This window comes from Octopus bimaculoides, chromosome 22 (genome assembly GCF_046866305.1).
Source record: "Octopus bimaculoides isolate indiv1 chromosome 22, ASM4686630v1, whole genome shotgun sequence".
In the NCBI taxonomy this organism is placed as follows: domain Eukaryota; kingdom Metazoa; phylum Mollusca; class Cephalopoda; order Octopoda; family Octopodidae; genus Octopus; species Octopus bimaculoides.
Window position 1 is genome coordinate 26,197,122 of NC_142949.1, and position 26,774 is coordinate 26,223,895.

At 37.7% G+C, this 26,774-nt stretch overlaps 1 protein-coding gene across 7 annotated transcripts in view; it reads left to right on the forward strand.

The window, feature by feature from the left end:
- Nucleotides 1-26,774, forward strand: part of LOC106872786 (serine--tRNA synthetase-like protein Slimp) — a 99,409-nt gene that overhangs the window by 2,518 nt on the left and 70,117 nt on the right. For 2 of the 7 annotated variants that reach the window (XM_089339885.1, XM_089339881.1), the window contains exon 1: nucleotides 14,303-14,429. The exons of 1 other annotated variant lie outside the window; for it this stretch is intronic. The gene's annotated coding sequence lies outside the window, so the exon portion shown is untranslated. Of the gene's footprint in view, nucleotides 1-7,881; nucleotides 7,975-14,262; nucleotides 15,467-26,774 lie in introns of those variants that run through there. 4 more of the 7 variants (XM_089339883.1, XM_089339886.1, XM_089339880.1 and 1 more) reach the window with 4 other exon arrangements.

Genomic DNA, 26,774 nt, shown 5'->3' on the forward strand with positions numbered 1-26,774 from the left:
TCTTATTCCGCATGACTTCAAAGGTAATAAGATTTGTTGACAGGCAACTGAAAAGAAGACCACACAGTGTGCTGCAACTTTCCTGGGAACCAGTGCAAATGTAAACAAACACACCATTAAGTAAGGTGTTGTAGAAAAATCAAGGCTATACATCAACTGGTTAAGAAAGTGTAGATTCTGTTTAGTTAACTGAAAAACTACACCAGCCTAAATTTAAGATCAAAGATATTTGAGATATATGCATCTTAAAAAAAATTTCTGTTATGAAATTGGAAGGCACCCCTTCTCACCAGATTAGATACAATTAAGCACATATTGGTCTGCTCCCCACTTCAATTCATATAGATTTCAACATCCTCTGGATGACACGTACTCCCAAAATAAACCTTATACACACAACATTAAAAATATCTTTTCATCTGTAGCTTGGGCTTTTTTCTTGCCCACTTCATTCAAACCTTGTAGTTTAAGGGACATGCTTTCCAAGAAGAGAATTATCTCTCTTCCCCTTCGAATATTTAGTAATGTTTTTTCTTGTATTTTCTCAGTGATTGTGTTATATGAGCCCAACAATTGCTGGATTGTACACATTACACTTTATATAAGTTCAGTTCATATTTCATCAACCACCCTTCCTTCCTTCTGCCCTGTTTATTACATTCATCTCCACTACCCCATCTCGGACCATGCCTCACTCCATTCATCTTGCAACTTCTTTCCACCTACCCCTCATGTGCTCCCCTTCCTATTCAGGTTTATTCACCTTCATGCACATTAAGAGCTCACCCTAACACCTCTCCACAATCATCTTTATCTCCCTTTCCTGTTCCTCTCGGATTACACTTACCTGCTGCCATATAATAATACAAAGTAGACATGTATCTCCTCTACAGCAAAAAACTTATTCCTACATCTTTTTTTCATACTTCTGAACACTTAGCAAGATCTTAGTCTTGTGAGCTATGTGGTGACCTCACTGGTGCTGGTGCTTTGAAGAAATGCACCCAGTTCACTCAGTAAAGTGGTTAGCATTGAGAAGAACATCCAACCATAGAGACCATGCCAAGACTGACATTGGTACACAACAGTCTTCCAGCCTGTTGGATCCTGTTGAAGAATTGAAGTCATGCAGGCATGGAAGACGGATGTTAAAAAATGCTGATATAATATAGATAGATGTGTGTGTGTATAGAGATGTATGTGTAGAGATGTGTGTGTTTGTATGTGTATATATATATATATATATATTTGCATGTATATGTGTATATATACACACACACACACACATACATACACACCACTTAAATCATTTCTCACTGAGTTGTGAGGGAGTAAAGATTGTGTACTGATAACAAAGCAAAACAAAAACGTAACACAAATGCCTACATTGTTTCATGATTCTCATTTCTGTGTGGTTATCAGGAATTTCTTTCCTGGAAATGTTACAATGGAATTTCACATTCATTTTACAGAAATTTTATTTTAATTTAATGTCCTTATAAAGAAATGACATTTTGAGAATTTTAATTTGTATGGAAATTATTTAGTAAGACCACTAAATGCAATGAAGGTTAATTACTGGTTGTTATTTGAATGAATTTCAGAGGGGAAAAAAAAAAACCTTGCTTATGTCTAAGCACTGCTTGATGCTAATATTAGTGTAACTATGATAAAAGTAATTTTCATATAAATTCAAATAATTTTGGAAAGGAATACTATAAATGGAAAAAAAAACACCAGATGAATTTGTCTGACAACCCAATATATACATGTGTGTGTGTGTGTGCATGTATGTGTATATATGTCTGAATGTGCATATCTATATATGTATTATATATAGTTTGTCTTTTTTGATGAGTTTAGAATTTTATATATATATATAAACTGCTGAAGACATACATGCGTAGGCTTGAAAGAAATGAAGCAAGTATGATCTGTTGGATGTGTAATGTCAGTGTGTTCACACAATAGAGTGTAAGCACCCTGAGAGAAATACTGGATATAAGAAGCATCAGATGTGGTGTTCAAGAGAGACGTCTGCACTAGTATGGTCATGTGCTGCATATGGATGAGGAGAGCTGTGTGAAGAAGTGTCACTCTCTAACAGTGGAAGGAACCCGTGGAAGAGAGAGATCCAAGAAGACATGGGATGAAGTGGTGAAGCATGACCTTTGAACATTGGGCCTCATAGAGGCAATGATGAAAGACCGAGACCCCTGGAGATATGCAGTGGTTGAGAAGACCCAGCAAGTAAAGTGAGATCAGGGTCTACATCAGTGTTGCATAACCAGTCCATTTAAAAAGTACTTTGAATCGTCGGGCGACATGCCATGCTTGAGGAGACCTATTGAGTCAAGTAAAATCAAATCACAATCAAATGGAAATTGTAGTTGTGGCCAATGCCAGTGCCGCCTGACTGGCTCCCATACTGGTGACATGCAATAAGCACCATTCATGTGTGGGTCATTGCCAGTGCCACCTGACTGGCTCCCCATGCCAGTGACATGTAAAAAGCACCATCTGAACATGGCCAATGCCAGTGCCACATGATTGGCTCCCATGCTGGTGGCACGTAAAAAGTACCCGTTACATTCTCGGAGTGGTTGGCATTAGGAAGGGCATCCAGCTGTAGAAACATTCCCAGATCAGATTGGAGCCTGGTGCACACTCCTAGCTTGCCAGTCTCCAATCAAACCATTCAACCCATGCCAGCATGGAAAGCGGATGTTAAACGATGATGATGATGATGATATATATATATATATATATATATATATATATATATATACACACACGGACATGACATTACAGGCTTCTTCCTCTATCAAATCTACTCACTAGGCTTTGGTCAGCCCGAGGCTATAGTGATCGGTAAGCAAACTTCATTCTACACATGTATGTATGCAACTATAGGCATGAGAATACATACATAATACTACAACAAATACTGCACATATATACACATACAAACAAAGACACCCTGTTGATGCTCTAATTCCAATGAAGGAGCCTTGGATTAAGGTTAGAAACCAGGTCTTTCTCTATTGGCAAGAAATCTTGAAATAAAACTGGATAATGACATACATATTATACAGGATGGTTTGTCCCTCCATCACCACTTGACAACTGGTGTTGGTGTGTTTACATCCCCATAACTTAGCAGTCCAGCAAAAGGGACTGATAGAATAAGTACTAGTTGTGCGACTAAAACCCATCAAGGTAGTGCTCCAGCATGGTTGGAGATAAATGACTGAAACAAGTAAAGGATTTAAAGAATATCATTGAAATTTCAAATCTGTCAAATAATGCATGATTAATTCAACACAATGTGAATAATTAAGCCTTACATTTGAGACAGGAATCTGAATGCTAAAGGCTTAATGTTTACAACAACTATTCTTGTAATCATGCACAACAAACACATCTGCATGAACTCAGGTGCACAAATAGAGGAAAAACTAATATTTAATGTGTTTATACACATACACACACTAGTGAACTATCATAAATGTTTTTTTTGTTCTACTTTTTTTTTCAGGAAACTCTTATTTTTTGAAAACAATGTTTTATACAGAACCTGTTTGTTTTTCTTTTCTTTGTTTCTCCCACAATCATCAAAATATATATATATATATCGCAAGTCCTTAGATATTTCAGAATTGTCTCTCTGGATTACAACTCTGGTTTTATAATGTATTCTAAAAAGCACTAACAAATGCTTTTTCCAAGAACTGACTACTTTCATTTTAACATTTCACTTTCCCCTTACTCCTCCCACTTCTTCTTATTATTATTTAAGCTGGCAAGACAGGAAAATCAACACACAGGGCAAAATACTTGGTAGTATTTTGTCTGTCCTTACGTTCTGGGTTCAAATACTGCCAAGGCTCACTTTGCTTTCCATCCTTTTGGGGGTCAATAAAATAAGTACCAGTTGAGTACTGGGATCGATGTAATTGACTTAACTTCTCATCCAAAAAATTTCAGGCTTTGTGCTTTTAGTAGAAAGGATTATTGTTACTAAGGTGACAAGCTAGCAGAATCGATAGCGCACTGGACAAAATGCCTAGTGGTATTTTGTCCATTGCTACATTCTGAGTTCAAATTCCACCAAGGTCGACTTTACATTTCATCCTTTCAGCATCGATAAAATACATAGCAGTTGAACATGGGGAGGGGGATGTAATCAACTCATCCCCTCCCCCCAAATTGCTGCTCTTATTATTATTTTTATTTTCAGATTCCCTTTCAGGGTCGATAAATTAAACATTGGGGTCATTGTAATCAACTAGTCACCCACCCACCCTGAATTTCAGGCCTTGTGCCTTTAGTAGAAAGGATTATTATTATTGCTGCTGAGGTCAGCTTGGCTTTTCATCCTTTCATGATTTATAGAATAGGTACCAGTTGAGCAAAAGGGCCATTGTGATCAACTTCCTCTTCCCCTAAAATTCCTGGCCTTATACCAAAAATTGGAATTATCTTTTATTACATTAAACCTGTTTACATGCAAAACCCTCGCAACAACAAATACACACACATTCTATTTTGTCCTGTTACTGTCCCTAATGTTTTTCTTAATTTAAGCTGGTTTGTGGTCAATGAAGAAATCATCATTATCATTATTAGTCAGGAACTGACTGACCCTGTGCTCAACTGGTCCAATATACAAATGATTCAGCCAGCTTGCCATCTTAATATCATCATCATTGTTTAACGTCCGCTTTCCATGCTAGCATGGGTTGGACTATTTGACTGAGGACTGGTGAACCAGATGGCTACACCAGGCTTCAATCTGATTTGGCAGAGTTTCTACAGCTGGATGCCCTTCCTAACGCCAACCACTCAGAGTGTAGTGGGTGCTTTTACGTGTCACCGGCACGAAGGCCAGTCAGGCGGTACTGGCAACGGCCACGCTCAAAATGGTGTATTTTATGTGCCACCTGCACAAGAGCCAGTCCAGCGGCACTGGCAACGATCTCGCTCGAAAGTCTTTACACGTGTCAGCGGAACAAGTGCCAGAAAGGCGACGCTGGGCACAGGTGCCATCATGATTTAATGGCATTTTAGCAAACAGTCTACCAGATCAAGTACACCTTAGTGTGTGGTCTAACCCTAATTCTATTCAAATAGGTGTAATCAATACAAAACCCCGACAAATTTTCACTCCCCTTTCCCGACAAGAATTGTCATTAATGCTTATGTCTTTTTCTCTACATTACATATGTAGTTTGAAGTGATTAAACTTTTAATTTATCTCACTACATTCTTCTCCACTTAACTATATCCCCTTCCTTCTTGGCTCTACTGATGTCATACACCCTTTTTGTCACTTACCTCCACCATTTCCTTTACCATCAATCCCCTTAACTTATACACCTCCACTCTTAATCTTTCAACAATTGATTGGTCCATTGCTGTATTGCCCATACACGATAATTGTCATTGTTCACCTCATACTGCTACTAAGTGCATGTCAGTAACAGCTCAAATACTATCAAAGACATTCCAGCAACATGAACTAGTCTCTTTACAATCTCTTGACCTGCTTGAAACAGCAGGAAAAGTGTGACTCTTTTTTCACACGTGTAAGGCTTATATATAAACAGCGTTGCTACTGAATACAAGTCATGTATAATCCAGTTACTAAGCAACTTAAAAAATATGCTTTTTTTAAAAAAATTTTTTTTTTTCTTGTTTCAGTCATTGGACTGCGGCTGTAACTGGGTATCACCTTTAACAGTTTACTTGAAAAAATTTTGCCTTTTAAGTCTACTACTTGTTCTGTTGGTATCTTTTGCCACAACATTAAGTTATGGGGAGGTAAACAAACCAACACCACTTGTCAAGCAATTGGATGAACACACACACACACATATACATACACACATATACATGACAGTCTTTTGTAGCTTTCCAGCTACCAAATTCACTCACAAAGCATTGGTTGGAACTATGAAGAAGACATTTGTCCAAGGTACCATGCAGTGGAAAAAAATAAAATAAATGCGCCCTTTTTAAAGCCTAACCAAATTCATGGGCTCGGTTTCCCGATTTCTATGGCGTATGTGTTCCCCAGCTGGACGGGACGCAAGTCCATCGCAGCGTTACTCATTTTTGCCAACTGAGTGGACTAGAGCAACGTGAAATGAAGTGTTTTCGTCAAAAACACAACGCGTTGCCCGGTCCAGGAATCGAAACCACAATCTTACGATCATGATGCTGACACCTAACCACTAAGCCACATGCCTCCATACCATGCAGTGGAACTGAACCTGAAATCATGTGGTTCCAAAGAACACAGCCATTCCAGTACCTGTTTGTTATTATTTTTTTTTTAGCCATTATTTATGGCTGTCCAGGTTACATGCCAGAGACTAAACATTTCGTAAAATTTGACACACACACAAACTAGATACTAGGCTGACCAGTTTGATAAATTCAATTCTAAATTCTTGGGTCTGCTAGGATATCACAGTCTATTTACCACTAGTACATAAGTATACAGTTTATACCTATATGAGTAGAGCTAATTAGGTTGACTTGGGTGCAATTCTATTGGCTGTAACTATCCTCAACCTTTCAGGTGTTGTGATTCTTATAAGACTAAGCGGTGAGCTGGAAGAATCATTAGCATGCCAGGGAAAATGCTTAACATTTCATCCATCTTCGTGTTCTGGGTTCAAATTCTGCCAAGGTCAACTTAGCCTTTCATCCTTTGGGTGTCAATAAAAATAAGTACCACTTAAACACAGGGTGTTGATGTAATTAACTTACTCCCTCCTCCTGAACTTGCTGGCCTGGTACCAAAATATGAAACCAATATTATTTTTTATCCCATCTTGGTTGGATCAACAGGTTGTTTGTTGCTGATATCATTGTCTCTGATGTAGTCGTTTCGAGAGTATTGAGCCCAAAAACTTCCTGTATTCTTTTACTTGTGTCAATCATTTGACTGCAGCTATGCTGGAGCACCACGTTAAAGGGGTGTTGTGAAACCTCTCTCTCGGATATTTATTTACAAATGCAAACATAGCGGCTAACATCCAGCTTTCGGCCGCTTAGACCCTGTTGTGTCCATCACCCTGATTGGCTCTTATTTGCGCGGCATTTGTCTCCAGTTCTGTTTCGCGCCAGGGTGAACATCAACCAATCGCGGCCTTCTGATAAGGTCACGTGAGAGAGTGTTTTTTCTGACCGACCAAAGCCTAGTGAGTAGATTTGATAGGGGAAGAGGCCCATAACGCTCAAAACTTTCCATACACCCATATATATATATGGCCCTGCTGGGGCATATATATATATATATATATATATATACACACACACAGACATGACATATGGGGGCTTCTTCCCCTATGAAATCTACTCACTAGGCTTTGGTCGGTCTGAGGCTATAGTGATCGATAACCCTGTCAGCCAGAGTATATGAGCAGAGATGGAAGGAAGTGGTGAAAAAGGTGGGTGTAAGTCACCCAAACTAATCATCGAAAATAATAAAAGGCAAGCTGCTGGGCCTTATAGGCTGCCGGGTTGAAAAACCCAATTTTTTTGTTATTTTATATACGTGTTTAGGTATATGCGTGTGTATGTGTAGGTATGGATATGTGTGTATATGTATGTGTGGGTGTATATATATATGTGTATGTGTGTATGTATATATATATATATATATATATATATATATATATATGTATATATGTGTGTGTGTATACGCATATGTATGCCTGTATAATTGAAAGAGGAAAAAAAAAAAAGTCAATGAACATATATTGTACATATTAAGACTATCGTAATTTTAAAAAAAATTATATCATAGAACTCGCACATTTTGTTTATTTGTTTGTCCTGTATTGTACCCATCTGTGTTTTCGATCCCTCGTGATCATAATAAAAATATTCTGAGGCTATAGTGATCGATAAGCAAACTTCCTTCTACACAGCCACAAACATCTGTCAGGATTAAAATATATCGTGAGTAGAAACATTGTCCAATATAACTTTGTTATGAAAGTTTTCTTTTAGTAATTTCCATAAATTTTAATCGTAGGTGGGTCACTAGTCCAAGGAAATATCTAAGGAGACACGTGATGAACAGGATATTGTAAAAGAAAATATATGAATGATAAACGGATCTTTTGTTAGGCTTCCACTTTCAATTCCTTTAATTTTGTTCCAATCGATGTCAAATTAATTGTATTGATGTAATTTCGGATGTTGTGGAAATGAAGTTCGTTTTTACCATAAATTAATAAATAAAAAGTTAATAGCTTTTTTTAAAAAAAAAAACGAAAGAATATTTTCGGTTATATTTTCTGCTTTTACCCGTTTATTGCTATCTTGAAAGACTGCTTTCCAGCCATCGTCTATGTTTTTTTGTTTTTAGAAACGAATGGATATTTTGGTTGTTTTCTTTGACATTTTTGTAAAGTATATTTCTTTTCACTGAATTATTTTCGTTTTTGAAAAGTGAAACCCAGTTGTTGTGGATCTTTTCTATTTGACTTTCACTTTTCAACTGTGGCAGCTCGTGTATAGGCACTGCAGAACTGCAGCACCGTCTATTTGCATTCGATATTATCAATAACATTCAATATAATACGTCCCTTTTTAAAAAAATTCTTTCTTTATACTTATACATTATATAATCCTTAAGCTTAATGTCAGTAGCTTTCCCCTAGTTTATGAAAAAAAAAACAAAAAACCCTTGTATAGAACTGTGCGCTTCAGTTTTCTTTTTGTTTGTTTCCTTTTACACAATATTAAAACAACAGCTAAAAATTTTCTGAAGCAGCACCCCCCACTAATTTTATCTACGGGCCGCCACTGTTTTTCAGTTCCCTTAAATTTTGGTAAATCACTCCTAGTCTGATTTTTTTTTTTCCACGAAATATAGAGGAGACGTTTGTAAAATGTCATTCCATAAGGCGGGGGGCTTCGTCCGTGTTTACAACAATTGTGAAGCTATGGACATTCATATTCCTGATAGTATTTTATTAGTAATTAATTAATCCAGAAGCAATTGACGGATCTTTCTTACAACAACTTTAACATGAAATAACTTGCGATGTACAATTTTTTGTTAAGAAGGCTAAGAGAAAAAGTTGTTTTATATGACACATTCTACCAGTATCCCATGTTTGAAAGTGTTTCGTTAAGAAAACAAGTGTTGCCCGTCAAATCAGAAAGATCCCAATTGACTAAGCGATTCGCAACATTTTTTTTTCTTTTTCGTATCCTTTATATTAGGAAAAAAAAGAAAAACAACTCCTCAGACAATGAAAGCATTATGTCCATTATAACGACTCCGCGTAAACTGCCCAGATAAAAACAAAAAATTTGAAAAACAACTTTCAGTTTTAGTGGAACACTCGAAACATGACGTAGGCACGATAAAATAATGACGCCAGAATGAGATAAGTATACAAACATATGACTTCAGAATGATACTGATGGGGGAAATTCAATATCGTAACCAATAAGGAGTGTTTTAAAATACTTTCAAAGGCATTTAGTATAAAAAAAGAAAAAAAAATTACTGCGCGCTATTTCTGACGAATCAGAATTTCTACTATAATGGTTCTTTTACGGGAATGCAGCGCTCCTTTTGATGAAGGGCATTCACCTTGTTATCTTGTAAGAAAGTGAATGTCAAGTGTGACTGTGTGGATAGATGCAAACATGGTTGTAGGGTAGGAAGTTGCAACATCAAAATAACGTAATTCATTACGATAAAAAAAATTAATCAAAATGTTCAAAACGCTCCACTTCGTTATCAGTACGCTGTTGAACCCTACAAACCTTTTGACACATTTCCACGTTAATTGCAGAAAATTTATCAGAAATTGCTTGTTTAAATTTACGAATTGTTTTCGGTTTGAGGGAGTGAAGAAGATCTTTCACTACACCCACAAAAAAATGTCAGATGGTGTTAGGTCTGATGATCGTGATAACCACTCAATTGCTCCACGTTGTCCTACCCACTTCACCTCAAAATTAAGATTTAACCATTTCTGAACGTTTTACCCTTACTGGGGTGGTGCACCATCTTGTTGAAAGTAGAAAACTATTAAAAATTATACAATTAAGAAAGGGCACATTTTTCAAAATTGGCGCCTTTCCAACAATTTTTCTTTTTAGCTCTATAATTTCCTATATCAGTAGTTTTAAGTTTCACACAACATTGTTACTGGAACATGATATTAATGACTGTAGAATACAATTACGTATATTATAACTAATGAATGTCATATAAAGAGAAATAAGTTTAAAATTGTTTGATATGTGATATAGTGCCTTTTTTTGTGACGGCTACTTCTTCACTTAGTAAATGCAGTCGTGTGTTCTATGACTAGCAAGTCCGGCTTTAGATGAACAGATCCTACTGGACATGTTATAAATATTTTCAGACAGAAAAATGTCTGAGACATAGTTACCACATAGTTACCAAGTACCCTTGTCAAAATGGATTGTTTGATTCTCCATGCTTCAAATACTTTACAACCATTCGATCTTCCATCAGAAATTCATGGCTTCATAGGAATCAGCGTGGAAAACTGCATCAGGATAACCAATTTTCAGATTTTTTACTTCCTTTTAAAAAATGCAGATTTTGTGAATGAAACAAACTAGATCCTGAATAAGAAATGAATGTCTGATATGACAAATTTTCAGGGGTTTTTTTTTTTTGCGTCATTTTAAAAGGGGGCGGATTTTGTGACTCAAACAAACTAAATTTAAGTACAGTGAATACTATCCTCCACAATTTGCTACTCATATGAAGTACATATGTATTTCAACAATTTCTATCAAATACACTCTCTTTCTTGAGTATTAAAAATCCTCTTCCTGGATGACAATTACTTATATGTCAGATTGTTGCACAAGTTCTAGCTGTTTTGATAAGGGAAATCAGAAAGGTTTGAAATTTCATCAGCATCTACTTGTACCAAAGAGCACTCTTTCGATAGACAACACGTTGATCTCATAAGTGTCGCGTGGTGGAAATAAACGCAATTACCATACTTTCAATTCATTATTTCGTTTTTTTTTGCATTTCAATTTGTACACCTGTATTCCCGACTGCGTACAAACACATATGTAAAATGACGTCCTTTTATTTTTTAATCATTATCTGCTGACATCAAAATAAGTAGTACATTGAAAAATAAAAATATTTTGTAGAGGGTCATTTGTGACTCCAAGGGTCAAAAAGAGGCCTTTGGCCAAAATGGGTTGAGAACCTTTGCTCTAGAGAAGAGATCCATTATAGTTTGTTTGTCTTCTTCAGTATGAACCACAAAACATTGTCAACTTAAAGAAGTTCACGAACAAGGGCTTGGAAAGTCTTTGATTTAGCGTTGAAGCATGTTACATCAAAGATCTTACCTGTGATTCTGAAGTGAATGTAGACACTGATATCGCACTCCAGGAAAACGCATGAGAGTGTCACAGTAAGCTATATGGAAAACCATGTTTAAGTAAGAATATCACCTTATTTAACTCCATTATCGATGAAAATTGGTTCCTAGAATAAATCTTTGATATTGAAACAAACTTTTATAGGAAAGTTGGTTATACATCATTAGATGTATACCTGACTTTCCTATATAAAATTAGAAATTAACGGTACGCTGAACTCCGGGCTATCAACTTAAACAACATTTATTCAGGTGGTAAATATATATACATCTTTAGCTCTTGTTTGTTGTTACAGCTTCTGTGTGTGTGAGCATAGTTGTTAGGACGTTGGTATGTAGATGTAAGCGAGCTGTCGAGTGTAAGTCCGAAAGATGGAGAGTGACAGCTAAACACGTCCATGCTCTATTGCTGGCCAGCAAGAAAGAGACTGTCTCCAGGCTGGAATGTTGGAGACACTGCTTGACACGTCCATGCTCATGGCCGGCCGACCGAGAAAGAGATAGAATAGAAGCGGGAACGCTTGGTTGTTTAATTCCACGCATGCGTGAGACTACGCATGCGCACGGCGTTACTACACTTTCATATCACTATTGAGTTGCTTAAACATGTCGATAACCTGAGGAGGACATTCAAATTTGTCAAGAATGGTCCAGTCATATTAACAGTGTTGAAAACTTTTGCTAAATTGACAAAGACCTAGTAAAGAACTATGCAATGTTCAGTGCTTTTCCCGGGATAACAGAGTGAGTTGGTTTGGTAGACGGAAACTGAAAGAAGCCCATTGTATATATGTGTGTGTGTGTGTTTGTCCTCTACTGTTACTTAGACAACTGGTGCTGGTTTATTTATAACCTTATAATCTAGTGATTTTCAAAAGAGACCGATGGAATAGGTACCAGGCTTTGAAAAACATGGACTGAAGTCGATTCGTTTGGTTTAATTTCTTAATCCTGCCGCCGCCGTCTCCTGTCGTCTCTGCTGCTGCAGTCGACCGCGCAGTTTTCACCCAGCCTGCGCCCGCCCGCATACAGTGCGCTAGGCCGACGGTGCTGCACGCTTTGCGGCTCCACGAACCTCAATATCTCTCTCGCAAAAATTTGAACACTTAGCGATTTTGTTGAATAGGTTTCTTTCCCCCAGAGTACTCCAGCACTGGTCAGTTTGTGATCCTCAACAAAGCTCAAGTACTAACCATACTGGAGTATTACTAATACCTATGGGAGGTGTTCCTTCATCCTCTTTATCTATATTATGAGGGAAGGTTTGTGTGAGTGAATGATGTCATATATGTCAAAGGATTGCTTTGATGGGAAAGTGTGGCTGCTACACAACGCGCGCGCACACACAAAAGTCTTTGGTAATGTGACCGATTGTTTACAGACTTACAACTACATTGTAATCACTAGTTCACAGAAGCTGTTTTATTTTCCTCTCTGTCTTGCTGCGTTTTCCTCCTGATCAGTGGTGGTTTGTCTATGGGAACTGCAGCACCCCCTATTTCCACTCGATATTATCGATAACATTCAATATAATGAGTCCATTTTTCTTTAATTCTTTCTTTATACTTGTACATTATATAATCCTTAAGCTTAATGTCAGTAGCTTTCCCCTACGGCACAAAAGAAATCACTTTAAACTTGCTAAAATATAATAATCGGGATGCCTTTATCTCTACTAAGTATAAATGCAGATGTGTTGCCTAAGATTAATTTTAAGGATCTGATCAAAGACTTTGCAATTCAAAAACGTAGGAGGAAATTTTTCAAATATAAATAAAGTGGAAGTATACAAAAATAAACATTATTTTCCCCTCTTACTGTTTTGTTTCGTTTTGAAAAATAAAATCTTACTTTATGGTTTGTTATTATGGTTAATTTTCATATTAACATCCGCACGATTTTCACTAGGGTGTTAGGGTTACGGTTAGGGTTTTAGGGTTAGGGAATTCCGTCCCTAACCGTAACCCTAACACCCTAGTGAAAATCGTGCGGGTGTTAATCTGAAAATTTACCGTTATTATTTATATTTTGAATTACAAAATCTTTTGGGGGTGGGGGGCACCAAAATCTTGTAAGTGCTTAAGGCCTCGGTGGGTCTTAATCCGGCCCTGCTGAAGGAGGTACGATCATTATCATCAATCTGACCAATAAAGTGAGACAACAAAAAAGCTTAGTCACGATTTTCTATAAATAACAGCCAGTTTTTCACAGTAACTATTGAATTTCGAGGAAAAAGAACACACTATGAATAAACAATAACAACAACCAACAAAAACGAAAGAAATAAGAACACAAAGTCATTAAGAAATTAATTAATGGATAAAATGGTAGAGATGGACTATATGTAATCTGAACCTTTCCCCCCCTTATTTATTAATTTTTTTTACGGAACCCCACGTTTTAGGCTATGGAGATTCCGATTCTGAAAAAAAAAAATTTTGAAAAATTTCAATTCCCCCCCCCCCACCAAGCAGGCTATTTACATGCTGGAAATAACAGCCAAATCTCACAAAACTAGTGTTAGGGTTAGGTTTAGGGTTAGGGTCAGGGTTACGGTCAGGGTTAGGGTTAGGGTTAGGGTTTGAGTTAGGATTAGGTTTACCCTGTGGATCTATATAAAAACCGGGGGGGGGGGGGATCGAAATTTTGAAATTGAGATTTTTGAAAATTTTTTTTCCAGAATCGGATTCTCCATGGTCTGAAACATAGGATTCCGTTAAAAAAAACAAAATTTAAAAGTGGGGGTATACCCAGATTACATATACTCCATCTCCACCGATAAAATTACTACAAATAACAGCAAACACGGAATAATAGAATTTTATCTTCAGTTAAAATAATCATGAAAGAAAATATGTAAACAAAACAACCACGTGGTTCGCCTTACAGCTGCCGTAAATGAAGTGATATAAGCTGTCGTGATTAGAACATTGCCATTTAAGGAGGTTTCTTCTGAAAACTGTAAACAGTGCTGATTAAAGAGGGAGTCAAACCATGGATTTAAAAACTGTAAGATCTGTCGTTAAAAGAAGAGTACTGAACTGTTCAAATCGTAATTCTATAGTTTGTTGGTATAATTGTATATATATGTGCATGTGCTATATTAATGGAAAAGTCTCCAATATTCAGCGTTTTGTGACACTTGATTGATAATGTAATATTTTTATGTATATTATTAACAGAGAGCCAGATTTGACTACACTCCCAGTAAATGTGACACCCACGGGCACTGTAAACAAAGCAAATAAATTGGGGGTGGGGTTGAAATTAAAAAAAATTTTTTTTTGCTAAATCGTCATCTTCGATATCGAAAACTTATGAAACTGAACAAATAAAGAAGTTATAGGAGGGTGAATTCCGAAGAAGTACCCACCCAGGACCTGTGTAAGATTAGTAGCAGCAGAAGTTTAAACCGTTTCTACTACGAAGCAAAACAGTAGCCGATTCGGTTCCTCCTAAATGTAGCGTATTAACTGTTTATACATATACGGTGGATTAATTTAAGACTTTAGCTCTTATTTCTAGCAGGTAAATGCTTCTTAAGCATCATTACGCTTTGTGCAAATTTATAATTCATAGCTATTTAATGCTATTGCACCTGCAATCCACCTATGTCACTGCTGGTGATATCATCAATTTTAAAATTTATCCACAGATGATATGAACAGTAGTAACATCTGATTTCAAATCTCAGTGTTTGAATGTTTCATTTATATATATATACACACATTATTAGTTGCTCCTATTTTCGCTGTTTCGTCTGATAGCACGCTCGATATATTGTCTACAGTTAATTGAGAAATTCGAAAGGGTGTTAATTTGTACTTCATAATCTCAATTATTAATTTTTAATGTAACATTAGCCACCATACAGTTACATCGGGCAGCACTATACGGAATATAAAACGCAATAAAACAAAAGACACCTGTATAAGCGCGTTAAGTTAAGAAATTAAGACACGCACTGACATGAAAGTGATTAACCGGTATTTAACGACACTGAAACTTATTTGTAGCAAACATTCCATGGACGCATGGTCTTTCAGGTTAGTATTGTTTGTATGTATAATTACATGTATGTTTGCTGTAATTATGAATTAGAAGCTATTGAGGGTTGAGGTATAAATGAAAGACAGTTAATAAAGTATTCGGTCAGCTTGTTATGGTTCAGCTGTTCATGCACGCTACAGACATTACGTTATATGTGAGCAGGAACAAACTTTGTGTGTACCTCATCTCGCTCACTTTTACATGAATAAACACCTTATCTGTGAGGTTAGTACTTAAAAGGATGAACGTTATCTCAGAATCGATATTTGTTTCAGTTGCTAATGGTTGAAGTTCGAAGTTAAGTTTATGAAGACATTTTTTTTATGACTGGAGCCGGTATTTCCCCGTTTGTATGTATATTAGTGTTTGGTCATTAACGTCCTTGGGGAAAGGCATTGTAACGGGGGCAATTCAATAAGACTGACATTAAAAGGTTTACGAGATCAAAATTTTAAAATTTAATCAGTCGAAACGGTTAGTTCGGTTGATAATCTTGTCGAAAGAAGTGTATGTATTAAACGTTCGTGACCTCCACCCATATAAAACGGAAAAGTAATGTATCGGGTTTTATATCTAAAACAAGATATAACACAGTAAATAATCTTAGTTGTCATCTAAGTAAAATATTTTATTTGTAAACTAAATGTATGTATCTACAACTATTGTGTTGGGTGTCAGTAGCTATGTCACTTCCTTTTTACAAATTAAAACATAATTTTCACATAAATTCTCGTTTTTATAGTAAGCTTTATTCACAAAACACCATATTTTACATCTGTTTTGTACTATAGTTCAGGAACCTTTAATATGTACACCCCCAAGAAGACAGTCGTTATTTCTTGTGTTGCTCTGTTGTGTTTTTGATGAAACAGCTACAAGTAATACCGATTTTCATCATCATCATCAGTCTGCTTGCCATGCCGACATAGGATGGATGGGCTGTTGTGATTCAAGTCAGTTCTTTTTGAGTGATACTACCCTGTTTAGATAGATTAGGGATACCACGTTCTATTCATGTTTCATTTTTGGGGGCTTGTTTTCGTTTTCCGTGGCTGGATCTCCTTCCTATCGCACTGTGTGTATTTTATCATGATACCAGTATTAAAAAGTTTATGTCTACTTCAAGACGAACGCGTCCTCTTAACCCCGTGTTGTCTCCGCTAGTGTGCTTACCACCTTACAGAGTTTCTTGGATAGACTGCAGAGTGGCATCAACACTAGTGGCGTTTCCTTGTACCTCATAGAATTAGAGAGTCCTCTCCACTCCATGAAGTGTTCATTCACTGAGTTACGTGGTAATCGAGCAGTGTATTTCTTCTGTATGACCTATGTCAGTGTGAAGAAGTCATTATCATCATCGTTTAACGTCCGCTTTCCATGCTAGCATGGGTTGGATGGTTTGACTGAGGACTGGTGAGCCAGATGGCTGCACCAGGCTCCAATCTGATTTGGCAGAGTTTCTACAGCTGGATGCCCTTTCTAACGCCAACCACTCCGAGAGTCTTGTGGGTGCTTTTACGTGCAACTGGCACAAAGGCCAGTGAGGCGGTATTGGCAACGGCCACGCTCAAAGTGGTGTATTTTACGTGCCACCGGCACAGGAGCTAGTCCAGCAGCACTGGCAACGATCTCGCTCGAATGTCTTTACAAGTGCCAGGAAGGCGACGCTGGGCACAGGTGCCATCACGATTTCGCTTTCGCTTGCCCCAGCAGGTCTTCGCAAGCCAAGTTTCGTGTCCAATGAAGGAGACGACGTTGGCATGGGTGCCAGTCGTTGAATTTAGTTCGATTTTGATTTCACTTGCCTCAACAGGTCTTCACAAGCAGAGTTTAGTGCCCAATGAAGAAAAGGTATGCATAAGTGGGCTGGCTACACCCCTGGCAGAGGCCTTGGATTTAGCTCTTACTTGGCTTGCCGGGTCTTCTCACGCACAGCATATTTCCAAAGGTCTCGGTCAGAAGTCATCGCCTTGGTGAGGCCCAATGTTTGAAGGTCGTGCCTCACCACCTCATCCCAGGTCTTCCTGGGCCTACATCTTCCACAGGTTCTCTAAACTGCTAGGGTGTGGCACTTTTTCACACAGCTACCTCATCCATTCTCGTCACATGACCATACCAGCGTAATCGTCTCTCTTGCACACCACAACTGATGCTTCTTAGGTTCAACTTTTCTCTCTCACGGTACTTACACTCTGTCTAGTATGCACACTGACATTGGACGTTAAAATGATGATGTTGATGATGATGTCTATACATTTCTCTTTGAAGAAAGAAAGAATTCAGTCATGAAAGTATTTAAATGGATTTATTATGAAAATGTTTACATTCTACATTATGACTTTTATATGGTTCTTTATTGATGATCCCTCATTGTCATTTTAATGTCCATTTTTCCATGCTTGCAAGGGGTGAATGGAATTTATTGAGGTAGACTTTCTGCGGATGGATGTTCTCTTTGTTGCCAACCTTCATCTCCATGCAAGGTAATATTTCCCCATGGCCAGACATAGTTTTTACCTATATGACAGTGATACTCCATTACAACTATCACAGGATATCAAGACAAGGACACACATATACACATGCATATATATAAGTGTGTGTCTGTGTGTATCATCATCATTTAACATCCATATTCCATGTTGGTATGGGTTGAATAATTTGACTAAGGATCCAATGAACCAAGGACTGAATCATACGCCATTGTCTGTTTTGGCATGGTTTCTATTCTGGATGACCATCCTGATTCCAACCACTTTACAGTGTGTACTGGCTGCTTTTTTTTGTGTCATTGGAGTCACCATGTAGCCTGCAAGTCATCAAGTCTTGGGATGGAGGGTGTTGTCAGGAGTGGCTGTGTGGTAAGTAGCTTGCTTACCAACCACATGGCTCCGGATTCATCCCCACTGCATGGCACTTTGGGTAAGTGTCTTCTACTATAGCCTCGGGCCGACTAAAGCCTTGTGAGTGGATTTGGTAGACGGAAACTGAAAGAAACCCATCGTATATATGTATATATATATATATATATATATATATATATATATGTGTGTGTGTGTATGTGTTTGTGTGTCTCTGTTTGTCCCCCCAACATTGCTTGACAACCGATGGTGGTGTGTTTAGGTCCCCGTAACTTAGCGGTTTGGCAAAAGAGACCGATAGAATAAGTACTAAGCATCCAAAGAGTAAGCACATAAAATGTGCAACAAGGTGGAAAAAAGAGTACTCAAATACCAGAGGTAGAGTAATATGCTTTATTTAAAAGCAGCAGAAATATAACAAAAGACTGTTACTCTGAGTTTCACGTTCCTGTTCATCGGACAGTTTTGTTAGAACAAAACTGTCCGATGAACGGGAATGTGAAACTCCGAGTAACAGTCTTTTGTTATATTTCTGCTGCTTTTAAATAAAGTATATATATATACACACACGTGTGTGTGTGCATGCACACATGATGTGCTTATTTCAGTTTCCAACGGTCAAATTCATTCAGAAGGCTTTGGTTGGCCTGAGGCTATAGTAGAAAACACTTGCACAAGAAACCCTGCAGTAATTCCATGGAATGCATGTCTATCATATGTGTTAAATATTCCTTATACTTTTATAAGTGTGTCGATCAATGTCCAACTAAATTACATAAAAATTTTACTTGTAATTGTTGAGCTGAGGTTATCAGAAAATTAAATTGATACTGATTACAAGAAGACTGATCTTTTTGTGTTTATCTAAACAGAAATCTGCACCATAAATAGTTGCTACACTTTCATGATACTCGTATATAGTTTGTATTCAATGAAATTACACGGAACTCTTTTGATTTTGAATAACTTTCAACATCCTGCTTAAAAGTTTCTGAGTCAAAAGTTCAGGTTGCTAATGAAATACCTAAAAATAGATTTGTACATTCAAATGTTTTTTGTATATGTGCTCAGATGACTAAAAATTAATAGAATTGCAAAAAAGACTAAGTTTTAATTCACATAGTCATTTATTTAGTCATATGCTTCCTAACCACATGATTAAGTGTCTTCTACTATAGCCCTGACCTAACTAATGCCTTGTGAGTGAATTTGGTAAATGGAAACTGAAAGAAGCCCACGTGTGTCTTGTACTATAGCCCTGACCTAACCAATGTCTTGTGAGTGAATTTGGTAAATGGAAACTGAAAGAAGCCCATGTGTGTCTTCTACTATAGCCCTGACCTAACCAATGCCTTGTGAGTGAATTTGGTAAATGGAAACTGAAAGAAGCCCATGTGTGTCTTCTACTATAGCCCTGACCTAACCGATGCCTTGTAAGTGAATTTGGTAAATGGAAACTGAAAGAAGCCCATGTGTGTATATAACAGCAAATTTGGTGCGCAGTTCTCACTCCCTACTTGTTTATCATAGTCCTCCAGACTATAACAAGAATTTATAATTTGTTGCCTTGATCTTGTTCTTGTAGTTGAATCTTTACTAGAATTAGAAAAAGAATTTCAGGTATAGAAGCAAGAGTTAATTTAGCAAAGACCAAAATGCTAAGTAAGTAGGAAGTAAACAATTTTAAGAGAAAAATTGGGTATAAGAGGCATCTTTTGTAGTATGCAAGAGAGAAGATTGCACTGGTATGGTCATGTGATGCATATGGATGAAGACAGGTACATGATGATCCAATCTCCGATTGTGGAAGAGCTAGACTCCAAAGGACATTAGACAAAGTAGTGAAAAATGAGCCTCACAGAAAAAGATGACAAGGAACAAAGAGATCTGGTGATTTACTGTGCTTCAAAGACACATCAAGTTAAGTAAAGTCGTACATACAGACATCTCCAACACCTCTTTCTCTCTCTCTCATTCTGTCTGTCTCTATCCCACTATTATACTTTAACCTCTCAAGTGTCACAAATCTATGTCCCTCAGAACCAATCCAACTCTCAACCAAAGGGTATTTGTCTTGCAAGTTACTTAGCAACCCCACTGGTGCTGGTTCCCTCCTAAGTAGCACCCAATACACTCAAGTGGTTGGCATTAGGAAGAGTATCCAGCTATAGAAACCATGCCAAAGCAAACAACAGAGCCTGGTGCAGCTCCTGTCATTGTCCAGCTTATGTCAGCATGGATGATAATGATAATGTGTGTTTACATCTGTGTGTGTCTGTGTGTATATATATATAATCTGGATGGAGTTTGCAGAAGAGGGAAACTTAGGAAGACATAGGACAACATGGTGAAGGATGATCTCAGGATCTTGAACCTCCCTGAAGAGCTGATAAAGAACCAGGGTCACTGGTGATATGCAGTTCCTGAGAAGACTTGTCCATCTTGACAAAACTGATATCTTGGAAGTACAGTGTGTATGTGTGCACAGCAACTGGGCACCTCATCCAATTTCCTCCTCATGTCATCTCCACCACCATCATCTCTCTAACTGCAATATCTTATATTTAAATGTGAACAGAGCTACATACTTCACTAACTTTTTCCTGGTACCATTTATCTTTCTCACAGCTCAGAACCATTTTACTTGATATCCATTCTTCATTCTTAATATTGGCCTCTCCACCCTCATTTTACATTCATCACCCTCTTGAGCCAGCAAATTATCTCTCCTCCACCACCATGCATCTCTCATTCTCTCCATTCACTACATCTGCCTCTCCCCTCGATTCTTGCAAACTAACCAACCACACACTACCTCTTTTTTTCTCTTTCATCTCCCCCCCCCCTATCTACTGTATTTTTATTGCTTTTCTACTACCCTTCACCTCTCCTTTTTTCTACATTGTCAGTCCTCTCCCCTACCTCTCCCCAACCCATATGTGCCATAGATCACCCCCACCTTCACTCCTTCTCCACCAGTCACTCTATGTACCCCTCAACACTCCCCAATCCCACAGTTGTCACCTAATGTTCCTGACCTTTCTTACTTATCTCTCACAACATTTGTTCATTGTATTCACCTCCTCACCCATTTTCCATCTCCCACTCCCCTCCCCCATACAATCTTTCAACCTCTACCCATCCGCATGCCCTGTTCCCCTGTCCCCACTCTTTTCTACCCTCTTCATACCTTGAGAGCCCACCTTGATACCCTATCATATGTTTTATCTCTTATCAACTTCATTCGGGTTACTCTTATCCTCTTCTGTAATGTAAATAACCATGTAGCCCCTCTACAGTGAGAGAGTTATTTTGTTCTGGGTCCCTCATCTAGCATTAAGCCACCTCCCTTGCTACAGTAGGACCACTCTGTGAGCTGCCTGGTGTCCTTGTTAGTGTTGGTGCCACTAAAACAGTATCCAGGAAAGTGGTTGGCCTTAGGAAGCATATTCAGTCTTTGAAACCTTGCCAAAATAAGCATTGGGGCTTGATGTAGTCATTGCACCCAAAACATCCAATCCATACCATCATAGAACATCATGTCCATCTTTCATGCTGGCAAAGATCAGTTGGTTTGACAAGACTCAACAAGTTGGAGGACTACATCATGTCCATTGTTTGTTTTGGCATGGTTTCTACAGTTGGATGCCCTTCCTAGGGCCAAAAATTTATTGAATATACTGGGAGCTTTTTTTTTTATGACATCTGCTCTTGTGAGGTCACCAAATAATTTGCATGACAAAGACCTCTATGATGATGAGGATTTTAAATTTACATATTTTATATCACATTTGGTGAACATCATCATTGGTTATAAATCAGCATTTGTGATGGTAAAAGTTACAGAAGATTATCAAATTCAATATAACAAATATCATCCAGATATTTTATACTTTTTAGAATCATTATTTTGTTTTCTCATTAATAATTACATTTCTCACAGATATGTATATATATATGGTAAATGAAAGACGGAAGATATAATATATGAGAATTTATTAATCACAACAATTGTTTCAACACATCTAACGTCATGGGTGGGACACTTAACAACTGGTTCAGGAGCATCCAGTAGTACAGATGTGTCTCATTGGGTGATAAATAGATATAACTCATTAAAATAACAGTTCTGCAATGTATCTTCTCATTTCATAGAAAGAAAAGCAGCAAAATGAAGGAAATATCTTCATTTACATAGAAGATCAAAAAGAAACAAACAGCAATACAGCGAGAAAAGTATTAAAAATAACCATTAACAAATATGAATGTATAAACACTCTTGCGCAAGCTGCATGGCATGTGTACACTCGCTCGTACAAGTATCCGGGAAAATGTAAACATACACACACATATGGTTTGGTGCTCTCATGATCACAAAACAAGTTAAATAACTACTTGGTGTTTATAAGAATGGGGAGGTTAATTCACAGAACCAGGTTGATCATGGTGAGTTAGTATGAAAAGGGTTAATGATTACAGTTTGTGTCACAGAACCAAGGTGATCGTGGGTGAGTTAGCATGAAAAGGGTTAATGATTACAGCTTTCACTAGTATGTATATTAGTGAAATGTTAATGACTTTTAGAGAAGCAGTATTTCATTATGCAACCATAATCTATATATATATATATATATATATATATATATATATATATATAAAATCCTTTGTATCTCTGTCTGTTCCCAATGCATTCTCAAGTGGCTCAACCGAATCAAATCAAATTTTACATTGTAATACATAAGACAACTCATGAGTGTCAACATGTAATTGTTTTGGATTAAAACAATGCAACATTTGCATTGGTTCCATATTATGTCTCAAAAATTGAATAAAAGTGTAACCTTGATGGAGTAGCAGTTAGTAATAGTTTCACTTTTAATAGTTACACTTTTATATTCACTTAATAGTTTCACTTTTAATAGTTTCACTTTTAATAGTTTCACTTTTATTCTTTCACTTTTAACAGTTTCACTTTTATTCTTTCACTTTTAATAGTTTCATTATGTATATATATACATGTATGTATATATGTATTGGATATCATTGGTGCCATGGGGAGAGGGGATTTCATGGGCGACTACTAGCTTTCCATGAAGAACTTTGCTTAAGCCTCTGCCTTGCTGAGTAACTTGCCAAATGCAGAAACTCATGGATTTAACCCTAGGACACAATCCACAAATCATTTCAGGAAACTACTGAAGATTTTTGTCTATATTGAGGGCAAATAAGCTTGTTAGAATCTGTCTGTCTGTTTGTCTGCTTCTTATAGGAGATGTTTTCATTCTTTCTTTGATAATAATGTAGATGTAGGCACAGATGTGGCTGTGTGATAAGAAACTTGCTTCCCAACCACATAGTCCTGGGTTCAATCCCATTGCATGGCACTTTGAGCAAGTGTTTTCTATTAGGGTCTCCCCCTCCTCCACTTGACAACTTGTGGTGGTGTATTTACATTCCTGTAACTTAGCAGTTCAGCAAAAGTAACTGATAGAATCAGTACCAGGCTTTAAAAAATAAAAGAAGTTCTGGGGGTCAATTCATTCAACTAAAGATTCTTCAAGGCAGTGCCCCTGCATGGCCACAGTCTAATGTCTGAAACAATTACAAAAAAACAAAAGATAAACACATGGTCACAAAGCCCTTATCTCTATTAAAGTATCTTAACACTCTACAGCAATGAACTTTGCCACCCAGTGTAGTCAAGGAGAAATATATTGGACTATGTGGTTCTGTGCTTGACAACATATCGACTGGTTACAACTGGAAAATTGTTTTACTCTTTTACTTGTTTTCAGTCATTTGACTGCGGCCATGCTGGAGCACCGCCTTTAGTCGAGAAAATCAACCCCAGGACTTATTCTTTGTAAGCCTAGTACTTATTCTATCGGTCTCTTTTTGCCGAACCGCTAAGTTACGGGGACGTAAACACACCAGCATCGGTTGTCAAGCGATGGTGAGTGGACAAACACAGACACACATACATATACACACACATACATATATATATACATATATACGACAGGCTTCTTTCAGTTTCCGTCTACCAAATCCACTCACAAGGCTTTGGTCAGCCCGAGGCTATAGTAGAAGACACTTGCCCAAGGTGCCACGCAATGGGACTGAACCCGGAACCATGTAGTTGGTAAGCAAGCTACTTACCACACAGCCACTCCTGCGCCTATGTTTGATCATACATTTATTAGATCAGGGCTGACCTAAGAAATTTTTTACAGGTGGTGGTGGCAACTGCAGTGTTGTTGTTGTTGCTCCTGTCTACACCAGCCTGGATAAATGACAGGGTGAGTGGGGCTGGTTGTTGTAAAGATAAGACCCAGAAAGCTCAAATCGTCTAACTTCTTAAGTTATCTCAGCTATTGTTTTCTCCTCTTCCTTCTTGCTCTTGATTTTAGACTATCTGGTTTTTACAAGGTTTACCTGCGTGTAAAGTTCAGTGTGCAACATGTCTCTTTCCTCCACCCCACGCAACCACCGCAACCACCACCACCACCACCACCACCACCACCACTACATTCATTTCCTTGCAAATGGTTTCTACCAGCAAATATTTCTGTTGACTTAGTAGCAATTCATAACAATTTAAAAAAAAGAGGCAAATGTTTATTCTGCAACAACCTATGTAACGATCTCTTTCCTCCATTTATCTCTGCCTCTATTTTTTTCTCCCTCCCCCTCTCTCCCTCCCTCCTCTCTCTCAATCTTTCTCTCTCCCTCTTTCTTTCTCTCTCTCTCTTTCTCCATCTTTCTCTCTGTCCCCTCCCTTTCTCATAGACATTGTTAAAAGCAAGTAGTTGCTATGGTACTTTCACTGACTCTATTTTCTGGAAGCACTAATTGATTGTTTACATATACAGGACAAAAATATATATACATGCATGCATATGTATATACTTACTTAGATACATCACCATCATCATCATCATCGTCATCGTCGTCGTTTAACGTCCGCTTTCCATGCTAGCATGGGTTGGACGATTTGACTGAGGACTGGTGAACCAGGTAGCTACACCAGGCTCCAATCTGATTTGGCAGAGTTTCTACAGTTGGATGCCCTTCCTAACGCCAACCACTCCGAGAGTGTAGTGGGTGCTTTTACGTGCCACGGGCACGAAGGCCAGTCAGGCGGTACTGGCAACTGCCACGCTCAAAATGGTGTATTTTACATGCCACCTGCACAGGAGCCAGTCCAGCGCTACTGGCAACGAATGTCTTTACACGTGCCACTGGCACAAGTGCCAGGAAGGCGACGCTGGGCACAGGTGCCATCACGATATATATAATACATACACATAATATAATTTCTTTCCTTCCCTGAGCGTCTGCTAATATTTTACATGTACCACGTCCTCGCGTTATTTTTTTGTTTTTGTTCTTTTGGGGATTTACTCTCTTTTTCTCTCTCTCTCTCTATATATATATGTGTGGTAAGTAGCTTACTTACCAACCACATGGTTCCAGGTTCGGTCCGACTGCGCGGCACCTTGGGCAAGTGTCTTCTACTATAGCCTTAGGCTAACCAAAGCCTTGAGTGGATTTGGTATACAGAAACTGAAAAAAGCCTGTAGCATATATACATATATATACATACATACAAAATATGGCGGTTTAGTTCACAGGTGATTTAAACGACTAGGTATGCTAGGTACATGCTGTAACAGATTACTATGGCTCCAAGGTTATGGAGCCATTGCAGATTTCTGATATAGTGGATATATAATTGTTAAAGAGGACAAGAAACGTTAAGGCAAGGCAAACATCTCAAGTCATATACATTATTATTATTATTGGAAAAAAAATTCAATGTCTTACAGCTGTTTCTGGGATATCCCAGAGTATGGGATATTCCATCAGCAGAGACAAATAGGGAAATTGAGAAGGGTGTAGATTAATGAAATGATGGCGTAGAAGACAGGAGAGAAGGAATAAGGAGATGAAGAAAAGGAAGAAAAAAGAAGCATAAAAGTTCACAGTTCAACTTTTCGATCTTGTAGAAAGAAGTCCATAAGTCCTTAGGTGTAAATGGATTTACACAGGATTGCACCTAAGAACTTACAGACTTCTACATGATCAAAAAGTTATGTGTTATGTGTACGGATTTGTTCTATACACTCAACACACAATAATATAAAAATGTAATAATATATCTTTCTACCTTTGACGCGATTCAATTTTATAATGTTTTTAATTATACTAAATAATTTCTAAAGTTTTTGAATGAAAACAGCTTTCAGAGATGATGTCCAATTTTGTAATTACATGGTTCAGTCATTTGACTGCGGCCATGCTGAAGCACTGCTTTTAGTTGAAGAAATCAACCTCAGGACTTATTCTTTTTAAGCCTAGTACCATTCTATCAGTCTCTTTTGCTGAACCGCTAAGTTTCAGGGACGTAAACACACCAGCATCTGTTGTCAAGCAATGGTGG